The 14,943-nt window shown below is 46.3% G+C and overlaps 2 long non-coding RNA genes across 2 annotated transcripts; both read left to right on the forward strand.

Annotated features, from left to right (window-relative positions):
- The first annotated feature begins 1,514 nt into the window (after positions 1 to 1,514).
- LOC127347964 (uncharacterized) lies at positions 1,515 to 2,084 on the forward strand. The gene is made up of 3 exons (XR_007879657.2): positions 1,515 to 1,625; positions 1,728 to 1,838; positions 1,953 to 2,084. It is a non-coding gene; the product is annotated as an uncharacterized lncRNA (long non-coding RNA).
- A 3,294-nt stretch (positions 2,085 to 5,378) lies between these two features.
- On the forward strand, positions 5,379 to 5,930 carry LOC127347965 (uncharacterized). Its single transcript, XR_007879658.1, has 2 exons — positions 5,379 to 5,499; positions 5,676 to 5,930. It is a non-coding gene; the product is annotated as an uncharacterized lncRNA (long non-coding RNA).
- Positions 5,931 to 14,943: the final 9,013 nt, after the last annotated feature.

Here is a 14,943-nt window from a genome sequence, read left to right on the forward strand (position 1 = left end):
TGGACGATGTAAAGGAGATGAAAGAATGTCATCTGCATTATCCAATTGGGAACATGTCCACGAAGGTAGCCATCGGCAGTGCTTTACCATGTGAGCCTGGAGCACTCCACCACAACAACCCCATTCCAGATGGCTATGCTCGTGTCACGGTGGAGGAAATAGTCCCAGGGTTTGAGGAACTGGAGATTGACATTGCTAACCAGAAGGGGAGAGAAGACTTGGAGGTGTCAAGCGCCAGTTCATTCTATGGAAAAAGAAGTTAATCAAGTTTCCAGGCGAGGCGCCAAGGCAAACAAGTCCACCCCCCTCGGGTGGTGGTGGCGGTGGCGGTGGTGGTGTTGGTTCACCTACACCTCCTTCACGTCAGCCGACGCCGCCCCCCAATTCACCTCCGGCGGGTAATCAGCCGCCGCCCCCCAGTCCTCGTCCGGCGGGTGATCAGACGCCGCCCCCCAATCCACCTCCGGCGAAGAAGCAGAAGCAGTTCTGGGTTATTAACCCGGACCCTTATGTACCTAGAACCACAAAGGTACCAGAGCCATCACTGAAGCCTCTCATCCCGAGACCTTGGGAACTTAGTGTCGAGGAAAATGCAGCGGCCGTGGCTGCTCAGCATGAGAAATGGAAGGCGGACTGCAAGAAGAAAAGAGAGCCGAGCCCAAGCCAGTATTTTCTGAGAAGGAAAAGAGGTGGGCTAAGTCATTTTTTAACACACCGTCCCAAGCCGCGAAGAATCTGCCTGACGACTATGCACGTGAACTTCGTAGGCAAGCACTCACGTTCAAGAGGAACAAAGAGTTGGCGGAGAAGCAGGAGAAGAAAGCCTTGGAGGAGGCCGAGAAAAAATTAGAAAGTATAAAAGGGGGGAAAGAAGTTGCCCAGCTCGGGGAACAAAGTAAACAATCGATCGCCCCGCTCATAGTGCAAGCCGCCGGTCCGGATGCCCCCGATATCATAGCAGCTGCGGCAGCACAGGGATTGACTGTAACGAGTGCCAGAGAACAAGCGGCCAACTTAGGTATCACTCTTCGTGCACTGTTAGGCCTTGATGAGGCGCCAATGAAGGACGTAGTATTTACATATGTGCCGAATGGGCCTCTCGTCGAGCCTGCGCAGGAAGAGGATCTACCTCGACAAATGACAGGTCTGCTAAATTGGTACAAGGGTTACATAAAACTTAAAAACGCCAAAGACTATATTTATGCGGAAGTTAGACATGAGCATCACTTCAAACATTACTATATAACAATTCATCGGAGTGAATTGTTCCAGCTGTTCAATCTGCGCGAGCTCGACAAATCTATCATTAGTTGCTACGTTCTGTCAGTGATTTATTAATTTCTACCCCATCTCGTTCATTGCCTGCACTATATATATATATATATATATATATATATATATATATATATATATATTGTCCTAACTATCTTGTTGTGTACGCTATTATGCAGAATGAAGAAGCGGGAAATGCGAATAAGGAGCATCCATGATGTTGGGTTCATTAACCCACACATCGTTAATTCATATGTGTTAGAACACCACCCCGCCGACGTGGAGGAAGACCTGTGGCGGTTTCTTAGAAAACAGGAACTCAAAAGTGATATTCTATTTCCTTACCATTTTGGGTGAGTGTTTCTGTCTTGAGCACATTCTCTTTTGTTTACTCCATGCATGGTATGTGGCTAATCGATGAGTTATGCATGACTGTGCATGTATCGTGTCCGCAGGTTCCACTGGATTCTGCTAGTAATTCAATTTCACACCTCCACAGTTCTCGTCCACGACTCTCTGAATATGGATCCGGCGCTTTGGGCCGACATGAGAAAAATGATGCAAAAGTAATTATTTTCATTCATTTGCGCTCTATATCGATCGGCCTATTTCGTTCATTTCCTAATATCAAGTAACTAATTAATAACTCTCTTGTTCATTTAATTTTCTTTGCCTCGTAGGGTTTGGAGACGGTTCGTAGATGAAAAGGTCGGTGAATTCAAAAAAGAGCTACAATTTAAAAGGGCAGTGTCTGGGACTGGGGATATTCAGCCACCGGGGACCAATCTATGTGGATACTATGTTTGTGAGAGGATCCGGAGATACACCATTGAGCGGCAGCCGTCTGAGAACAACATCAAGAGGAATAACCTCCGGAAGACGCTTAGTCCAGAAGCTCGCTTCCAACCACTTCAAGAGGAACTAGCTGGATGGTTCGCGAGGGAAGTCATCGATCCTAGAGGAGAACACTATGTAGAGGACGTAGAACTTCATATGCACTAAATTATGTATGGAAACTTGTTCAAAATTGTATATGGTCATCCGATATTGAATATATATTGTATATTCCTCTTGAATTCTTTTTGGTTCTAATTTCAAATTTGTTTGAAATTGTACATTCATATGCATGTATGTAGTACCGTAGAATATGTGAAACTTCTTCAAAATTAAAACCCAAAAGAAATAAAACAATACAAATTAAAAAGAAACCAGGTTTAGGGGGGGCTAAAACCCTAAACCTGCGGCGGCCTTTAGTCGCGGTTGGCCAGGAGAACCGCGACTAAAGGTCCTCCGCCCCGACGGACTGCTGGCGGCCACGTGGACGTGCCTTTAGTCGCGGTTCGTAAGGACCAATGTGCTTGGTGTGGCCATGCACCAAGTCAATGGGCTTAGCTAGGGACAACTATCCTCTTCCTTGGGCACGCCTGTTGTAAAAGGGAAGGAAGCTGCCTAGTAGAGAGGTTCGGATTTTGATCCCGTGGAGCTACCACTTAGATACCATCATCTTCTTCCTAGAGGATATCCCATCTAGATCTAGGAAGGAACTAATCAAGTCTCCACCTTGTAAACACCATACTCCCTCTCGGAGAGATATCAATACCACACCAAGGCAGGACGTAGGGGTTTTCCCTCACCATGAGGGCCCTGAACCTACTTATCACTCCTGCATTCAAAAGTATAGTATTACTTTACAATTATGAATATAAAAAGAATGAAACAATGTCTAGGAGGAACTACACTCTACTGATATAGTAGAAGCAGGACTTGGCGTGACAATTTCAGAAATTTGTCCTTGACAGGGATCGAACTCCGGTCGTTGGGGTGTGCCACTACGACCCTAACCACTGGGATATGCCCACGTCATCTACAATTATGAATATGACTATGTGGTGGGCAATGGAACCATGGTTTGAGTTATTGGTGGAGGTTTCATTACAACTGGGTTATTGTATTCACATATTTAGGATTAACAACAAATATCGTTTAGTGATTCTTGCACCGTAAATCTCGTGGTAACCATAAGATCTTTAATGAGACAGAGAAGTCAACTGTACCTTTTTCCCCTCGCATATCAACGGAGTTGATAGAGCCTGCATGTGAGTTCGGTGGTTCCATATGAGTTGGGAAAGCCTTAAGTTCCCCGTCCGATTTTATAGACAAAGGGTGATCTACCATCTACGATGGATTGAAAAGGTTTGGACTAAGGGTTATGTGCCAAATTAGGGCAAGCGACCAATGGTGCAGACAGAACCTAAACACAGCCACCACTTCAAACGGCTGGGTATGCGGGGTCGCGAGAAAGGACGATGATTGGCTTGAATCTTATGTTCGGCCTCATAGCAAGGAAGTGTGAACGGGAATATCGAGCCCGGTTGGCAACAAGAATAGGTTATCTTATGGGTAAAGTAACACACCTCTGCAGAGTATATTGAATTGTGGCTCATCACTCCCTGTTTCAGGAAGGAACTACGAACGCGTGAGGAAAGGAATTCTATGAAGTTATGGTCAACTAGTGAAGACTGGCGGACATAGTTTTTCAGAATAAAATAAAACTTTTAAAAAATGATTAGAAAAACATGCGTTTGCCTACGACTTTCTGGTCTGTGGTTGTAGCTAGTGCATGACACTCGAACTCACACGTTCCCTTTTGAACCCCCTGCTTAGATTGGGAGACATCAAATAATAGCTACAGTGAAACTTGAAGAAGGAGGAGTCAACTACTACCAAGGCGTGGGACTCTCCGGAGAGTCAACGAAGTAGAAGAGAACCTATTCACTAATCCTAACACCTAAGTAGCTAGAGCTCAGTCATCGTTTCTTTAGCAAGCCAAGTACCTCTATAACTAGAGTTGGCAATAAGTTACTCTACGAGTTGTTTTTCTAAAGTTTTATTTGCAGCTTTACCTTACTATACGTAGCAGGCTATGCTGTAAAGAGTCGGAGTTCTAATTCTATAGACATGCATTTGACTCACACATGTTTCTATTGTACCACTCCGGGGAATATAATACTAGTGGAACAGTGTTTCATTGTTGTTATGTCAACGAATTGCGTACTACACCATGCAGTGGTATGTTGGTCACTGCAGCGACTCAATTACAAGGAGAAGTCAAACAAATAAACACGATGAGAAACTAACAAGATTAGTTCCAACAACATGGATCGATTCTTTTGCCTTTTCAAACTTTATCTCCTCCTGCTTTTATAAAGCATATTGGGGCTAAATAAAACAATGTACAAACTTTTATTCTAAGTTTGAATTTGCACTAGTTAAGTAATTATGGGATGTTCTTTAGACAACTTTATTCTTGTGAGAATCTTCATCCGTTATTTATGCAAATGTTGGATGCTATTGCTAGACGGCGCAAAACACATATGAGTTATAATTTGGGAATATTAGGCTCTTCAGATTTTGTTTTGTTTTGTTGTTTTCCTCCAACTAGAATACAACTCCCTCCGTTCCTATGAATGCACGTACGTATTTTCTAGGACGCAATTTTACCCAAAAGTTGGATTGACAATAGCTTTGGTTATTGCCATTGTAACCTGAATTATAATGTAGAGAATCATTTGGATAAATTTAGCCATGTGTTTGGCATTCATTAGTTATTGCTCCCTCCATTTTAAATTAATTTACGCATTTTGTCTAGATTCATGTGCATTGTACTAAAAAGCTTGTAGATACATGCATATCTAGAAAATTCCGTGTCAATTTATTTGGAATGGAGGAAGCATTACATGAGACGATTTTTTATTGCCATGGTGAGCTGGTTCTACCTAGGAAAGAATCTATTGTTTCCCCTAAATTAATTTGAATAATGCACAATGCAATTTTCTATGCGCCGAATTGAGATGTGCTGCACGTCTCTTTATTTTATTTCAATAATGATCATTAAGCTGTCACATATACAGCTATGTGTTCTATCATTCTGTAATTACAAAAGAAATAAAACAAAATAGCATACATAGAAATATTAAAATGGAATTCAATGGCCTTATTCGTATCCTTTTCTGTTAATCCCACATTACATGCTTTCCATTTTCCACCTTCCTCAAGAACTCTATAAGATGGCCGTTTGTTCAATTCATCACACCACACAACAGTGTTCTCGGTAAAATAAACTAGTAAGCGGTATTGTTGTGTTAGTGGAGCGGTCTGTGATGGATGCACGTGCCGCATGTGTTCTCGTTGTGCTGTTTCTGTCCTTAGGAAATCCAACTTTAGCTGGTGAGTTTTATGTTTTGTTATTGTCGTCTCAAGTACATATTATATGACTTGGCCAGAGTTGATTGTATCTATTTAAATGTATGTGAGTAAATTTTCTATGCGACTGAATTTTACAGCATTTTAGGGCAAATATGTAATAACCTTCACAAACATATTTTTTTTTGTATTTTCCACAGATCATTGCACCATAGAAGATCTGGGCGCACTCTTTTGCATCAAACCGCTTTGCGCGCTGGCTTGTGCTGACTCAGCGAAACAAAACCGTGGCTCTTACCATGCCGCTCGGTGCGGTGGCAGCCAATGCAAATGCAAGATTTGCTACACTGGGTGAAATTATATATAATAACTGAATAAAGGATGTTTTACTATGTATTCCGAAATCATATATGGAGATCCTAAGGAGGAAATAAATAATTCATTATATCGTGTTATTTTGTATTATGTTTTTGAGAAATCATGCAACCTTTTTACGGTTCCAAAGGTCAATCGACGCAATACTTTTTTTTACGGACGCTGGTCTAGAATCAAGTGTTACTGAAGTACGATGTGAGTTCGTCCTACAACACATACTTTTTCCCGTTTTGGGATGAACGTCCGTGCACCACACGCCTCATTAATTTTTTTGTTTGAGGGTGAAGACTAAGCTCTGCTTGTTGATGAATACTATACTAAAATATTTGAACAGTAATATGCATGGGTAAACAAAAAATATTAATGAATACGTCCATGCAACACAGTAAATTTTCCCCTTTTGGGAACATGCCTCATTAGTTTTTTCTTAAAAGACTCGCCAAGCTTTGTTAGATGGATTTTGAAAAGTACTGCGTATTACTCCCTTCAGCTGCGAGTAAGTGTGTATTTTTCTTTTTAGAAAGTCAAAAAAAATTAAAATTTTCTATTTTTTTACAAAATAGAAACATACATAAAATTACTGCTTCCTCTGCCCAAAAACATGCGACTCAATTTTTTTAGACACGGATGTATCTACGCACTAAGTGCCTAGATACAACTGTGTTAGTGTTGGTCCTCACCGCATGAAAAAATGATCGATTTTGTGCAGCAGAAGGTCGTCGACGGCAGAGAGTAGCTGGTGTCGGCTTTGTAGTGCGGGATAAGGAAAATCTTAAATTGGTAGGGTCGATAACTAACCATAGGTCCCCGACTGCGACGATTTTGAGCGGTGGAGGGTCGCCAATGGAAGAGATTGAGTATCTAGTGCCGACGACTTGGTGCAGCGTGCGTGTGTGTGTGTGTGGTGGTGGGGGGGGGGGGGGGGGCAGTTGAGCAGGGTGTAGCATGTTATGGGTTGGAGAGCTCGCCAGTGGAAGCGGCACCATTGACAGTAGTGGCGGTGGTGACACAACACCTGGGCATATTTATCTAAAAAATATAGTAAATGTGCTTGCTCGTTTGTTATTAAGTTGTACATTTTGTTTTTTCATTTGATTTGACAATCTAATTGATGTCTATGTCGTTTTCATATGTCGTGCTCAAATGTAAGGTTGTTGATGTTAGATTACTACTTATGTGAGTTCGATTATGATCATGGTTTTAAAGATTATGTATACACCCTGTTTGCTTTTTTAATAAAGTGAATTATATATATTGATGTTAAAACATGTTTAAAACAAATATAATTGTGCATCATAAAATAATCAACCCTTATGCCCTGAAACTAAACCGAATTAACGAATAAACAGAAAAACCAAAACCGGGAGAAACATTGATGGACCTATCTCTTACCCAAGCCTATTGCGGCCCTTAGTGTTGTGCGTCTGACGTCTACCTAATGTGACTCGGAGTCATTTTCGACAAGGTAAGGGTTATAACGACTAGCACATCAACACATGTGTTTAAGCACCCGCCAGCGACAATACATTCCTACTAGTGGAAAAAAAATTGTGTGTGTTGGGAGGGTCGATGCAATGGCCCTCTACTCTCTCAACAATATAACTTGTCTAAAGAACAAATGTCAATGGACTTTGTTGTCTGTTGGGATCAGAACAACATGTGGCCTGACTCTCTGCTTTCTACACTGTTTCTCACACAGTAATATGTTGTCATGTCAGATTGGTGACTACGTCGACTCAATGAGTCAATGGTGCTATGAGCTAGCACAACACTCCATGTTGTACTGCGCAAGTCGTTAGCATAACACTTACAGAATGCCATTGCGCAAGAACTTTGGTTTGCCAGTTTCTATTGATATATACAACAAAAATATACTATTGGATTCATATTCAAAAGATGTTTTAGTGATATATTTTTTGTGTCATATATCTCATATTTTATTGACTAAATTGATGGTTAATGTTTTTTTCTCGAAATGCATATTAACCTAATAAACATAAATGGAGGTACGCACTCCGTAGCAGTTAATTAGGTCCATATAGGTTAAGAACAAGGTTGACTATAATTTTCATCAACACAATATAAATTATATGTCATAGAAATGATACCATTGGATTCACATGGAAAAGACGTTTTTGATGGTATAATTTTTGTAAGTAATACTTTATATTTTATTGGTCAAGTCTATGATTGATTTTTTTCTTGAACAACGGGTCGGCCTAATAAACCAGTACAGAGGGAGTAGCTTAGCTAAGTTACAACACCAATCTATTTCATCATTTAATATAGTGTCTGTTATCACCGGAATTTGACCGAGTCAGAGGTGGGCCGCGATCAAGATGAATTTGAAGAATATACATGGAAGAATAACGTGAATCGGCCTTACACGAAGAGTTTGGGCTAGATTGCCCGTGTATCTGTAACATAGTAGGATACGTGTCGTTTAGGTAGAGTTTGTCTCGTGCACGGTGGGGATTATTCCCACGTTAGAAAGTCCCCTGGACTATAAATATGTATCTAGGGTTTATGGAATAAACAACAACCAACGTTCAACCAACAAATCAATCTCGGCGCATCGCCAACTCCTTCGTCTCGAGGGTTTCTACCGGATCTTGCGATCTAGGCAGCAGAAGCTTTATGTTGTTCATGCGTTGCTCGTACTGAAGCCTTTTTGATGGCGAGCAACGTAGTTATCTTAGATATGTTAGGGTTAGCATTGTTCTTCGTATTACATGCTATCGTAGTGCAACCCTTGCATATCTAGCCGCCCTCACACCTATCTTAGGTGTGGGGGCGGCACCCCGCTTGATCATTATTTAGTAGATCCGATCCGTTACGGTTGCTCCTTGTTCTTCAAGGATTAGTTTAATATCTGCAATAGTTAGGCCTTACAAAGGGTTGGAGGATCCAGCGGCACGTAGGGTGTCGTTTGCTAGTCCTAGACAGGATGTTCCGGGGATCAACCTCGTGTTGGTTTTTAGGCCTTGTCTAGGATCGGCTTACGATCACCGTGCGTGGCCGCGAGGCCCAATCGTGAGTAGGATGATCCGATTATGCGGTGAAAACCCTAAATCGTTGTAGATCGTTTTAGCTTTATCTTGATCAAGCAGGACCACCACATATTCGTGCACCTCGTACGAATCATGGGTGGATCGGCTCCTTGAGCCGATTCACAGGATAACCTGAGAGCCGATCGAGGCTCGTATTTAATGTTTACGTGTATGCCATGCAGGAAACTAAGCGAGGCATCTCCATCACCTTCCTGACCAGGTATAGGTCAGGTGGCACGCCCTTGCATCAGCATCGGACGTGTGTACCAGAGGCTTTGCGGGCCGTCGCTCGGAGGGACCAGGGCCAGCCGCAGCCCTAAGTTGTTCCCGGCTCTACTGTGTTGCCCGTCGCTGCCCGCCGGTGGGTTTTGACCGCAACACATTCTGGCACGCCCGGTGGGACAATCGTCTACATCAACCACATCGCCATCTACATCTGAGATGGCGGACGGCACGCCAGTCACGTACGAGGATCTGACCGACGAGCTCAAGAAGAAGTATGACGAGGTCAAAGCAATCCTCGAAGCCGACCTCATCGGCTCTTTCCACAGAACCCGTTCACATGGCATCAGGTGGAAGGGGTTCACTCCTGATGGTGCACTCGATGGGATAGACCTCTCTGCCCCGTCAGAAGAACGCATCAGGTCCCTGCGGCAGGAGATCAACTACTTGGTGGCTCACTCGCTACACCGCCACTCTGAGAACCTGGTAAACACGTTGGAGCGTGTCGCTCTTCGGGTGATCCAGGAGATCATGAGGCACCGCACTCGCCGTCGGGACCAGCTCTCGGGACGCATCAAGGAGAGTTGCCACTCCAGTCCCGTCCACCGCTGCCATTTGCGTTGGCAGCACCGAAGTGCCGAATTCACCGGCATTCATCGTCTACAAGATCGGTGGTGACCCTAGTGACTGCAGTTCTTGCATGAGGCGCCTAAGGAGATCCCTCACGGGTACATGTGCACGTATGTGCCAGATTGCGGTAATCAAGCGCTCACAAACCAGGCCACAACATCGGGACTTCGGGAAAACGGGAGGAACGTCGCAACAGATCTTGAGAAGCGTACGTGGCTAACTAAATATGCCACCCCGACGAACCTCCGCAGCTCAGCTCCTGCAGTTGGCTCGTAGCTGGAAAAGCAAGCATGGCTGGCTACGTACGCCACCCCGGCGAATCTTCAGAGTTCAACTCCTGCAGCCGGCACGGCGGATCGATCAGTACCATACTGAGAGACCAGTTCGGCATGGTGCCGAAAAGAAGGGCAATCGGCTATTCCAAGCCGTACCCCGACGAGTACGAGTTGATCCCGCTACCACCTAAATATCGGCTCCCTGATTTCTCCAAATTCAGTGGATCAGATGGTTCCAGCTCCATCGAGCATGTGAGCCGATATTTGGCACAGCTAGGAACGGCCTCAGTGTCGGATCCACTACGCGTGAGGCTCTTCTCACAGTCCCTCACGGGATCGGCTTTCGGGTGGTACACTTCGTTGCCACCAGACTCGATCCGGACTTGGAAGCAGTTGGAAGAACAGTTCCATACGCAGTACCACTCAGAGGCTTCCGAGTCTGGCCTTGCCGATCTAGCACAAATACGTCAGAAGCGTGGAGAAACCGAGACCGAATACAACCAGCGCTACAGGAATCTTAGGAACCGATGTTATTCGGTTCGTGTGACCGAAAAGGAAGCGATCGAGTTGGCGATGGCGGGCCTTGCAGCACCGCTCAAGGACATGGCCTCCCAAGCAGACTACCCCTCACTGGCGCACATGGTTCAGAAACTGTCGGCATATGAACAGCGCCACCCGGACTTGTACCAGGACAAATTCAAGCGTGCAGTAGTCCTGGTCGAGGCAGAGGAAGACGAAGTTTCTGCGGGAGATCAAGAGGTAGCAGTGGCTGAATGGACTCGGGGGGCAACCCCCGTGTCCTGCAAATGGGTTAAGCCACCAGGTCCGCCCAGGGGTTTTGATTTTGATGTGACCAAAACTGAGCAAATCTTCGACCTCCTGCTCAAGGAGAAGCAGTTGAAGATACCCGAAGGTCTCAAATTCCCCACGGTACAGGAGCTGAATGGAAAGCCATACTGCAAATGGCATAACTCGCTCTCCCATGCCACCAACGACTGCAGGGTGTGGCGTCAGCAGATCCAAATGGCGATAGAACAAGGACGTCTGATTTTCAACCAGTACGCCATGAAGGTCGACACCCAACCCTTTCCCGCCGTTAACATGGTGGAATGCACTTACCCTGAAGGTTGCCAGCCAGGATCCTCGTTCAGCATCAACATGGTAGGACTTGGACACCACGCTGGCAAGGATGGAGACGAGGGCAGCTGCTCTCGTAGCAAGGACACAGAGGAGGCCGCTCCACGCGATCGGCTCCGTCATGATGGCAAGCGCTACGTCACAGAGGGAGAAGTGAAGAACATAAGATATCAGCGACCCCTCTCTGATCACCTCCTCAACAAGTATGTGAGTCAGTATGACCGACGCCGACGATCCAGTGATGAAGATGAAAGAGATCGTCTGGCTAGAGAAGCCAGAAGACATCGTCGGCATGATCGCGATGAGGAGGAGTACGAGCGCCGTGCCAAGGAAAAGACAAGGGAGCAAGACGACAACGATAGGCACTGGGACTGCCCCTTCTTCAGACACTGCTGGGATTCAGGAATGAGCCGATTGCCCACAATCGGCAATTGCCCAGAATGCAACCAGAAGAAGAAGGAGGCAGCCAACGTGTCCGTGTTCAAACGTCTAGGGCCTCTCCCAACACAAAGCAAACGCGCTGAGTCCCCTCGGTTGGAAGATCTCGAAGATTCAGAAGACGAGGGAGAAGAAGAAGAAGACAGGTACCACCGTCCAAGGTGGTGCCCTGACGGGCTCAGCCGTTCCCAAAAGCGCAGGGTTCAGCGATTGCGCGGCTTGGAGGAAGCCGAAAGGTTATACCTGCATACGCTAAGGAAGGCGCGACCTGATCTGGCTGCGAAAGTTCAGCGAACCCTGGATGAAGAGGGTCGTCCACGGAAAATGGAGTGGCGCCCCAAGCAAAGGAAAGCCTATGAGGAAACATCGGCTGGCACAAACATGGTGTTCATCCTTCCTTCGGAGTTCAGTGCTCCAGGATTTGACGAGGCACCTGTGGCACAACTTGACTGCGGCCCACGGCCGGTTATCTTTGAGAAGCCACGAGAAAGAAGCTACAGACATCTGAAGGCCTTGTACTTGCGAGGTTATATCGATGGGAGGCCTGTCAATAAGATGCTGGTGGACACCGGAGCGGCAGTCAACATTATGCCTTACTCTATGCTACGGAGGTTGGGACGCTCTAGCTCAGATCTGATCAAGACCAACGTGACACTGAGCGATTTCAACGGCCAAGCATCTGACGCACAAGGTGTTCTGAACGTGGATCTGACCGTAGGAAGGAAAACTATCCCTACGACGTTCTTCATCGTCGATAGCAAGAGCACTTATGCTGTTCTGCTAGGAAGAGATTGGATCCACGCCAATTGCTGCATTCCCTCCACGATGCACCAATGCATAATACAGTGGGATGGAGATGAGGTAGAGGTCGTCCAGGCCGATGACTCAGCCGAAATTTCAACGGCTGGCATGAACGCTTGGGAAGCAGCAGGCCAAGAGCCACTATCAGGTATCAATTTGGACGACTGCGAGCGCATCGACGTGACGAAGGGAAGGGTTAAGCTGGTTTTATCCACTGGCCTGACCATGTAGCAAGAGCAGAACAATGAGCAAACATGGCGAGGCCGATCCTTGGGATCGGCTCCAAAGAGTTATGGAGGAATATTACAAAACCTTCATTGAGCTTTTTCAATCAATATGGAGGCCGATTCCAGCAATCGGCCAAAATTATCTTCACCACATGTTCTGTTTGTGTTCAACATCGATCTATTGGGCAGCGGTCACGTCGGTGGATGAAAGTCAACACGGATCCTAGCAGAGCCGACGTGCAAGTGCAGTGCCTTGGCTAACCACAAAGCCGATATCTGCAGTCACCTGGCAGATTCGGCTCGGGGGGCACCTAAACCAGATGAACATGAACATGTGAACATGCAGAGGAGAACATTTGTGCAGTAAAATATTGGGGCTGATAGGAAAAATCGGCCAGTAAAAAAAAATTTACAGCCGATGCAAGGGCATCGACTTTAGAACTGAGAAACGAAGCCGATGCGCAAGCCATCGACTCTAGTGCAATTATACAAGGTTTACCGGGTCTCCACCAAGTCCAGTTCAGCTGTGGGAGGTATATCGGCTTTCGAAGGAAGAAGGGTGATCGGCTTTGGTGCACCCTCTCTGACATTCTCGCCTCGAGTAAGGCTCGGGGGGCAGCAGGCCTGGTGGATGCTCTGTTCAGGAGCCGATTGGGGGACCATCGGCTGATCTTTCGTCACAACCTTCTTCACAAAATGATGAGCGACCATTAGGTTTGGTTGGAAGAATTCAAAGGCTTTCCTGAAGACTCTACATTGTCTACCAGATCTCAAAAAATCATCAGTTGAAGGATTGAAGGGTGAATTTTAAAGGACCGATGCATGGTTATCGGCTCATTACGCATTGGCTAAGGGGACAAATCGGCAGGATCAGTATGAGAGGAAATCGGCTAAATTAAGCTCAAAGGAAATCGGCAAAATCAAATTGGGAGAAGTTCTTCATTGATAAACGAGATTTCTTACATAAAGAGCTGATTGCTCTCAAAAGGAAGTACTAGGGGGTACATTGCCCCATCTACTACTACTGGTCCTATACTAAAGGTCCTATCTATGGGCCGTCGCTGCCCTCGTCGTCGCCGTCGTCGCCACTGTCGGCTCTACTCCCGGCGGGCTCGTCGTCGCTGCTCCAACGGCCGCCGACCGGGCCTTCGTTGTCCTCGTCCTCCTCGTCAGCGTCGTCGTCGTCGTTGTCGAAGTCGCTGAGGTTCCCCGGCCAGGGGCAGAAGCGCTTGGCCGGCGGCTCGTCGGAGGGGGTGTCGTCCTCCTCCTCCTCCTCCTCCTTCTCCTCCTCCTCCTCCTCGGGAGAGGTGAAGTCGTCGCAGGAGAAGCGATCGTCATCGCTCTCCTCCTCCGTTTCCCCATTGGCGAGGAAGCGGAGGTCGCTCTCCCCGTCGGTCAGGGACTTGTCGTCCTCCGACCAGATGGAGAAGTCATGGCTAGACTCCTCCCCGGCTTCGATGGCGCGGCGGATGTTCGCCGCGTGGACTTCCTCCTGGTTCGGCTCCGGCGTCGGCTCGCGGGAAGAGGAGGACTGACTGGAAAGATCCGATGGCGCAGAGGAGGAAGAAGACATGGTGGCGCAGGAGGGCTTTTGGGAGTGCTAATGCGAAGGGGATGCGGAAATAAACTGTTCGGAGCGGTTAAATAAAAGGGGATATAGTGGAAATTCAATGCCACAGCAGTTTCCGAGGAAGTGGTGCCTAAAAAAAAAAAACTGCCAGGTCACGCGGAGAAGTTGAGAAGGCAAGGCATCATGATGAAGGATACTGCAACGGTTCTGCCACGACATGACCCAACGAAAGAAAGGGCAGAGTGATTTTGGAATTATCAATTCCAAAACCAGGGGGGCATGTGTTATCACCGGAATTTGACCGAGTCAGAGGTGGGCCGCGATCAAGATGGATTTGAAGAATATACATGGAAGAATAACGTGAATCGGCCTTACACGAAGAGTTTGGGCTAGATTGCCCGTGTATCTGTAACATAGTAGGATACGTGTCGTTTAGGTAGAGTTTGTCTCGTGCACGGTGGGGATTATTCCCACGTTAGAAAGTCCCCTGGACTATAAATATGTATCTAGGGTTTATGGAATAAACGACAACCAACATTCAACCAACAAATCAATCTCGGCGCATCGCCAACTCCTTCGTCTCGAGGGTTTCTACCGGTAAGCATCATGCTGCCTAGATCGCATCTTGCGATCTAGGCAGCAGAAGCTTTATGTTGTTCATGCGTTGCTCGTACTGAAGCCTTTTTGATGGCGAGCAACGTAGTTATCTTAGATATGTTAGGGTTAGCATTGTTCTTCGTATT

The sequence above is a fragment of the Lolium perenne genome, chromosome 4, assembly GCF_019359855.2.
Source record: "Lolium perenne isolate Kyuss_39 chromosome 4, Kyuss_2.0, whole genome shotgun sequence".
Classification (NCBI taxonomy): Eukaryota; Viridiplantae; Streptophyta; class Magnoliopsida; order Poales; family Poaceae; genus Lolium; species Lolium perenne.